Raw genomic sequence first — 8,226 nt, forward strand, 5'->3', positions numbered from 1 at the left:
AGTACTTTTTCTTTGTGACTGGTGCTACAATATAGATTTATTTTCTACTTTATTCTTAACTGGTGTTTCTGCTTTATGCGTCTTGAGTGTTGCTATACTCCTCATGATATTTAACGTTTTTTTTGTGTTGTGAAGCTCTTGGTTACTTTGGTTTTCAAAGGTGCTGCATACTATTAATAATTAATTACTTTTGGAAATCTACAAAAAAATAACACATTGTAAATGTTTTTGCAATAAGTACGATTTATTTCTATAGCCCGCGCACACAATTTACACTGCGCTTCTCAAATGCACATGAAATACAGAACAATAAAATAGCTACAGCAACAATTTTTGGGAACAGTTAAACTAATCAAACCGTAAGGAAAGGAAACATTAGGAACCTTTAGAAAGGGAAACAAGTTGTGAATGTGGTCAAAGTCAAGTAGAATGACAGAAAGTTACTAATACTGTAGGACATGAAAACTAAGAAAAGGTCAAACGAAACCTTTACACTAAATATGTACAATATGGATGCGTCACACTCAAATATGTTTGAATAAAGTGAATACTGCAGAGAAAAATATAAAACAAGATATAGTACTGTACTATCAGTAGTACAATACAATACATAAAAATAACATACAATAAGAATAACCTGAAGTGGCCATAAACAGTACTCCTTAAGGTTACGGTTCAATAAGTATGGTCACAACTTTACATTTAAAAATTTTGTTCTGTGAATAAGTGGCCACTGTAAGTCAATATCAAGTAATAAATGAGTTGAATGGTTCAGAATAATAAATGTTATTGTGTACCATTTGATTGTTCACATAGTTGGACCAAAATTAATGTTGTTATGTGACTTGGTGGCTAAATAATAATGATTTAATCGTGGCTCATATTGGCATTAATGCCGTTTGTGGTTACAAGAATGTCCTTAATGCCTTGCCCACTCACTGAAACAGCTGTCTACATGATGGAGAGAAGTATTCACCATCAGCTGGTGCCAGTCAGCTCAAAGAAAGTCCATCCATCCATCTGCAGACAGATGACATCTGTAAATCTGTAAAGCTCATTCAACATCACAGCCTGTCACAGGTTGGACAAAACTAAATGGACAAATGTTTGCGTTGATGATGTTTGCTACAAGGGACGATACTGAATCCGACTGTCCCGCAGAATAATGATCCGGGGTCTGTCTAAGTGTTGAAGACACAAGTGTTGTTTCTGGACAGGGCCCCAGATTGGTGGTATGTAGCAGGGAGGGGGTGGGCCAACAGTTGCTCCGTGTGGCGTGCACACTGAGAGCAATATCAAGGACAGAGGCCACCAGTATAAAGCCTTTGTCACCCTCAAATCCCACTTTTCCTGTCAGAGTCACTAATGCGGTGTACACACTTGGAAATAATCTGTTTTCGGAGCTATACTTTAAGTGCCTTTCTGAGGTACTTTGTTTTAGTATTTCCATGATATGATACTTTATATTTACTGTACTACATTTCGGAGGGACATAATGTACTTTTCCTGCGTTACACTTTACTGCGAGTTAATGTCATATTAAGCTCTAACATGAAAACAAATATGATCCAAGATATCTAATAAGCTCATAAAATGGTCCTTAACTTTTTAAGCTTGTGACCTCTTAAAGAAAGCAGTATGTAGTTGGACTCCCTGTCAGATTTCATGGTCACTGCTCCTGGTAGAGAAACACCTGACTGAAATACCTAACTGTATACGAAGTAGTATAATTCCATCTCAACCAGCTACTTTTACTCAGGTACAAGTACTGATCACCATGTTTTTGAGGCTTTTACCAAACAGATCATGGATTTTTGCAATGCAGTTTTCTTTGCTTTTTTATGGTGATAAAACAAATGAAAATAACTCCTTAATCATTATGAAATTATCTTAAAACCACCTCCATTCAACTTCATAAAAGTAGATACTGACACAAAAACAGTTCACGTGTTTTTTTTTGTCTTCTCATGCTCAACTCTGAGCCTTTAAACATTTCCAAACACACACAGGTTGCACTGACCTACACAAAGCTGATACATTTAGGTAGCTATTTAAAATGAGGACACCGCTCACGCAAGCATGTTGAGATCAGTTTCTTTCAGTGGCTACATTAAAACAGCAGGTGTTAAATCATGAGCACCATTAATCAGCGCTATGAACAGGCCACGTGAAGACCTTTTCAACCCTCGCTGTCACGCTCACACATTAGATGTTGATGCAGAACAGGAAGAATTGATTCACAACATGTAGAAATAAAAAATAACCGGTCGACAGTTCAGGACTGAAGCTGAACAACACCAAATTTTCCAGCGTTAACAAGTGTTGATTTTACAGTGACATATTTTCAGAGTCGACGGGTATTAGTCGGACAGTTGTTTGTCGACTCACGGAGCTGACATGTTTCTACAGAGGCTGCTTGAAAGCACTCAATAAACTCTGATTGGTTTATGGAGTTTATCACTTGAACAGATTTTTACAGTGTTCATGAATATAAAAACATTGAAATTACCCCCAAAACTTATAACAGCAGACCAGATGGCACACATCTTAAATTAAAGTGATCCAGTGTAAACGGTAGGACAAAAAAATTGAGATGTAATATACAAAATTATATTAAACCGTTCAGATTTTTTTGTTGTTGAAATACATAAGGTAAAATACAAAAAGTTAAAAAAAACATATTTCAGTTAAATTTTATAAAAAGTAAAATTCAATTAGGCCTATAAATTAACAAATATTTTTTAAATGACTGTATCGCTAAAAGGCAGCTTTCAAACCACCGACTTGTCTAAAATTATATTTGATTTAACTATATACCACTGTGACTGTTTTTCTTGAAAGGAGCACTGGTATCTCTAATTGATAGTTACTGGCAGAACACAAGGTAAAAAAGAAGACAAAAATAATAAACCTTGAATCGCAGTGATGTGACTGCAGGTCAGTAGACGATGCATTCAGATCCTTCACTGAAATAAAAGAAGCAGAAACACAATAACAATGACAATACAATAAAAAAAAAAAATTCAATATGATAAAAGTAAAAGTATAGAACTTGAATAAACAAGATATAAAGACTCAAAAGCTCAAGTATTTATTTAGCTGGATTTGACAGCGCCATGTTATCATAGCCTATTAAGAACTGCATTATTGACTCAATAATGTGTAAGCATGGTGTTGTAGCTGGTCAAGATGAAGCTGATCTGAAATAGTTTACATACTGTTTAATCTACAACAATGAGTCATATTTAATCAGCAGATGAAATGGTTTGTATGCAGATTATTAATTTGTAAAGTAACCAGTAACTACACCTCTCAGTGCAGTAAAAACTACAAGGTCTCAAAAGAAATATAAACAGCATAAGATAGAATTTGACTCAGTTAAAAGTGCCTCAAAACTTTTACTTACTAAGGAGAAATGATACATAGTAATTTAAGACTGAAAACAGTTATACAACGCAGTGTTTAGATGTCCACAAAATAATTACTTGGTGTCAAAAAAGAATATAACATCAGAAAACTCCCCCCCTTCACCCACAAAATTGACAATCTGATGCAGAATATATCAAATTCCTTCAGAGAGTGAGAGTTTTTAAGGGACTCTAACCGTGTCGGTGTATAAAAAATAACTAGGAAATAAAAATCAATTTGAAGTGTGAGAATTGGTATAAAATCCATTGGTAATACTCATCACAAACTGGTCCGATATGCACAGCATACTGGTGAGACATGTTTATTTTATTTTTTTATCCTTGTAGTCGTGCTGGTGACTTCGACACTGACTACTGAGCCCTGTGCAGCTCCTGAGTGGGAACAGGAGAATTTTGAGAGCCTGAACACCTGCTGTGAAGCAGTCACCAGCAGCCAGACACCGCTCTTCTCCAGGTTCGCCCCCACATCCCCCATGTTTCAAGGGGTTCATGGTTCAAAGGGTAAAAGGTCACATTTGGATTTGAAAGTGCCGTATTCGAGCCAGTTTAATGGATGTAAGGGATTAGAGTGCTACCCTAAACCACCAATAATGACAAGATAAATGATCACTGCAAGTCGTTAAGGTCACTTTTACTGAACTCCTGGTGAAGGCTTCAGTGAGTTTACCGAAACATAAATATCACAAATGTAGAAAAAAAGTGACATATTTATTAAAGAAATCTGAAGCCTAAAAAGTATATTTTATGACACAGGAAAACATAAAAGGCTTTACAAACTGTTCAACACACAACGTCCTCTATTCATAAACCATTAGTTGTGTTTATTCCAGCTTTCAAAAATGTAAAGGTTATCTGTGGAGGTGAAATGGTCACATGTGAGCTTGCATTATTGAGTCAATGTAAAGGTCAGATAATAAAAATGTACTGGGGCCTCTTTCTAATAAGGTTCCTTTACAAGGTAACTTTATATGTAACAAACTGCTTGACTAATGCTTGAAACATTTTCATTAATGCTTTAGATCATAAATAAGCCTTATAATAAAAGAACCGCAGGTCTTCAGGACCACAATCTATTTGCATCCTTTAACAAGTCGCACTCTTTATATCTAGTAACATATTACAACCATTTAGAACTGCATTATTAACAAACAGAAACACCATCAGAAGCATTTTGTCAAAACCTGGCAAACCAAATGTAGTAATACTTAATCTACAAGTAATCCACTTTTATATAAAGGACGCCACTTTACAATGGACCAAGTTACTTTTATAAGTGTTGAAAGTGCAACTTCATTCTTCATCCTACCATCGTGACACCAAAGCAAACAACAACAAAATCTAGTGGCTTTGAGAGAGTATTTGTACCGTTTATGCAAATATACAGTTATTCAGTAAAGTTATAACCTACTATATACCGTAATATTTTTTAATATTACTGTACCATTATCTTCCAGTCTGATTAAAGGTGGCGTACAAAGACACTTAATAGTAATAGTAAAATAATACTTATTGAACAGCAGAATCACCATCAGGTCCCTGAACTCAGATTGCATGTTTATTTGTGTGTCAGCAGGCATCGTGAGTTTTGTTTATCGTATTTCATGCTTTCAGTTCCAGTAATTTTGTGTTCAGAAGTTCTTCAGGATCAGTTTATTTAACAATGAGGTCTGTCACAATTTTAAAATAACTGCCTGATCACAATTAGTTGAGCCAACTACAAATATTTTGCATAATTGTGACAATGATTTCCATTCATTTGTATAAAAACAGCTGAGACAGAAATGTCTCATTCCTCATTATATCCACCTTGTTTACAACAGCATGATGTTTGACAAGAACAATAAAAAGCCACAGGTATTTTCCTATAAAAAAAGACAAGCTCATCAAACTGTTTTTTGTTTAATTGTTTGTTTCTAACGGTGAGTATTTTGGATAAGTTGTTCTAATGTGCCATCTTGCCAATGTGTAGCTGTGTTTTGATTTGTGAGCTACCAAATGGAAACAAGTTAATTTTATTGTGTCCGTAAAGTTGTGCAGACCCCCAAGACATGAGCAAAATGTAATAATATGACATTCACGGTGTCAAGGGTTACGAATGACAGACATCTCTCCATGTTTGTGGAGGGCAAATGTAGAGATAAACATTATTAAAATATACATGTGAAAATATACTTCTCTTAACCTGTGTTCTCAAATGCCTTAATTACATCTTAATGGTTGTCTAGAAAGAAATGTTGAAGACATGTTTGCTGTGCATCATCTGGTTTCCCTTTGCACGTGTCCTGAGTGTTTAGGGATACTCTAGCCTAAAAACAGCAGTGCTAGAGGCAGAGCCGTCATGAATTATGCCAGCAATGGCAGACATGTACGGTTGCTCCCTTCTGGCAATGGGTGTTTGGTTTCACTCATGTTCATAGACTACTGGTCCCCCAGCAAAGGTCAGCACCTTGTTAGGGCCTGCTGGAACAACTAACAACCCTATTGTTGTGTGAATGCTGCTGTTTATGAATAATGATGGAAAGATGCATTTGAAAGTAGAATGAAGTTCATTTTACAGTCTTTGGACCACAAACTGTGACACATGGATCATTTGCAAACACAAAGACGCACCAAACACTGAAAACTGCTGCATGAGTGAAACAATCTGAGTATATGTCACTTTTAATAAAAGAATCAGCCAAATAAATGCAAGATAATCTCTTTATGTACAAAAATGAGTACACTGCTATTTTGACAGACATCAAGGTCTTTTTCACTCCATTAAATATGAAATCTTTCTTTTCATCACTTTTAAACATGGAATTACTTGGTTCATAAATCCCAACTCAAGTTTTTACGTAATCAAATTTGGAAAACAAAAGCTGTAAAAAATACAGCAGTTATAAAAGATGAAAAAGATGCCCTCTTTATGTTTTAGCAACTATTTAAGAACTATATCTGCACGTAATGTTGATTTTAAGGACTTGGTACTGTTATACATGATTGCTTATATTATGTTCTATTCGTGAAAAATGTATATATGTCAATGTATAGTGTAGTTGTGAAAAATTTCAAAAGAATATTACAAATTTACCAAACAGCATTCAACAAAAGAAAAATCACAAGGTGATGTAATTTCTCACATTTTGTATTTTGTGAAATTTGAACACGTTTAGCTTCAACCCCGACAGACAGAATGACTCGTTAAAATGTCACACTCTTGGAATTTTCTAACAAACAACCAGAATAATTCAAACACATGCTTTGATCTCAACACTGCACATGCTGAATTTCAAGATGTAAAAATTGGGCCAGAAGACAACAACAGACATTAATGTTTCCCTGTTTAAAAGAACTGTAACAGTAAAAGAAAGATTTGAAATTTATTCCCCCTTTAGTTATCAGCAGCTTCCCTCTAGTGGTGCACTCATGCAATAGCACACACGCATTGTGCATCCACCACACCACTGAATGGGGGGTGCAAAGGTTTGGGCACTAGTGGCCAAATGAAAAATATGCTTAAAGCAGTTGTTAATTACTATGTTCGATGTCATGAAGTTAAAGGATATACAATTATTGTGGCATGTGCATGTGGCATTTATTTATTTACAAGTCTCAGAATTCCATCAGCTTGTTAGACGTTACTTGATTCATAAGGAGTCGTCATAAATTATCAGCTGATGATGACTCAGTGTTAAAATGTTCTCCCTTCAAAACTTGGAGGAACACAAAAATTGACTGACTGCTACAAAGCATAGTTACCCAAGCTCCTCCAGCTGGAATTTTCTAATGTCTAAAATATCATCACAGCCTGTAGAAGTCAAGACAAGGTCTGGAAGACCGAGAAGAAAAATTCAGAAAGGATGCAAATGTCATGGAGTCAGTCAAGAAACTGAAACTGAAAAGAGGCTGACTCCTAAAAAAGGATAATGATCCAAAGCACGACTACAAACTCCCCCATGAGATGAAAACTGAGGCCTTTGGATCGACCCCAACAGTCCCTGAAATTACAGAAAATCTGTGTAGATCTTAAAGACTTTGTATGCAATAAAGCCTAAAAATATAATTAAACAATATGAAGTGATCAGCAAGGAAGAGTGAAAATTTCTAAATAAAGAAGAGAAACTCTCTTAGATGGTAACAAAAAGTTATTGTAACCACTAATATCTGCCAGAGGATTACCAACGACAGCTCACAGATGACCGTTTTCTAATGTTTAAAGTTGATCAAATAAAAAGGACCACTGTATTAACTATATTTACTTCTTTTCACTTCAAAAATTACCAGAATTTGTGGTCCTGATGACCGTTCTATTGTTTACTAGAAATTGAATGCATCAGTTATTGATGTACCAATCAAAATGAGCTGGGAAACTGACATGACTGTGGCTTACAGGAAGAATAAAGTTTCTGCCCTTCTGTGTATTTAGGTTTGGGGGTGACTGTGTCAGCTGCTACATGTTGATTGATTTTCAGCTTTGTGGGTCCTAATAAAGTACATCTCTTTGTTATGCAGACTGTGTCACGTTATACACAGGTTATTCTACATGACCAACACAAATCTATAATCCAATGGTCTCCATGGTGCTGAAATAACCTCTTCATGGCATGTTGATGCTGTGCGACGTTTTAGTGTTTTGTAGGCCTATTTATTCCAGCACCTCGAATCTCTTTAAATTTCCTTCTGTGACTTTAAATTAAATAATCGTTGAATACATATTGACACACACTCATGATCAGAGTCGCTCTCCACGACAAATCATTCCTGACGAATCGACGCCCCCCCCCCTCCCCGTCCAAAACCAAAGCAGCCTTCCGGG

This window comes from Brachyistius frenatus, unplaced genomic scaffold (assembly GCF_029030835.1).
Source record: "Brachyistius frenatus isolate BFR_SWC_R1_liver_20210118 unplaced genomic scaffold, ASM2903083v1 Contig_142, whole genome shotgun sequence".
In the NCBI taxonomy this organism is placed as follows: Eukaryota; Metazoa; Chordata; class Actinopteri; family Embiotocidae; genus Brachyistius; species Brachyistius frenatus.